This window comes from Denticeps clupeoides, chromosome 14, assembly GCF_900700375.1.
Source record: "Denticeps clupeoides chromosome 14, fDenClu1.1, whole genome shotgun sequence".
NCBI lineage: Eukaryota > Metazoa > Chordata > Actinopteri > Clupeiformes > Denticipitidae > Denticeps > Denticeps clupeoides.
Genome location: NC_041720.1, coordinates 19,924,307 through 19,924,947, shown reverse-complemented (window position 1 = coordinate 19,924,947; position 641 = coordinate 19,924,307).

The window sequence follows — 641 nt, the reverse complement described above, 5'->3', positions numbered from 1 at the left end:
TTCTCAGCATTGCTTTGTTTTATTTCATGAAAAAAAAACCCCATTCATTTAAATAATCACTGGCCTGAAAAAAATTGAGGTTTAAAAATTTCTTGGAAAGATTATGCACATAACAGCTTTTCTATCTGTTAATGGCATTCACATTAGTATTAGATGGTTCATTGGGGTTCACACAGAGTTCATATTGTATCACTGCGGAAGGATGTAAGTTGCGATATATGAACTGAACTGGGAAGCAGACTCGTCATTTGCAGATTCAATCATGGCCTGTGGAGGGGTTAAGAATTTGTGTGGCTAGGATTTCCTTGTGAAGGGGTCTGCAGCAGTTTATTTATGTCTACATTTGGGCAAAATTTGGTGTCAGGGAGGCCAAGCAGAGTGGCTGCCGAGATAATCTAAGACCATCTTAAAGTGATAAATATGAATAAAAATAAATAAATTATTATTTCAAGAAAACATTGTTAATGCTGATTTGTAATGTAACACTGTAAATGAATGAAGGTGAAAGTTAAACAGCCAATTCACCTTGTGCCTTTGTGGCTAAATAATGTGTTGCCACAGACTATTAGTGAAAACCAGTCAGTTACATTTAAGTGTTTCATTTTTTCTTGTTTTTATTTTGGGATGGCCCAAACTTGTTG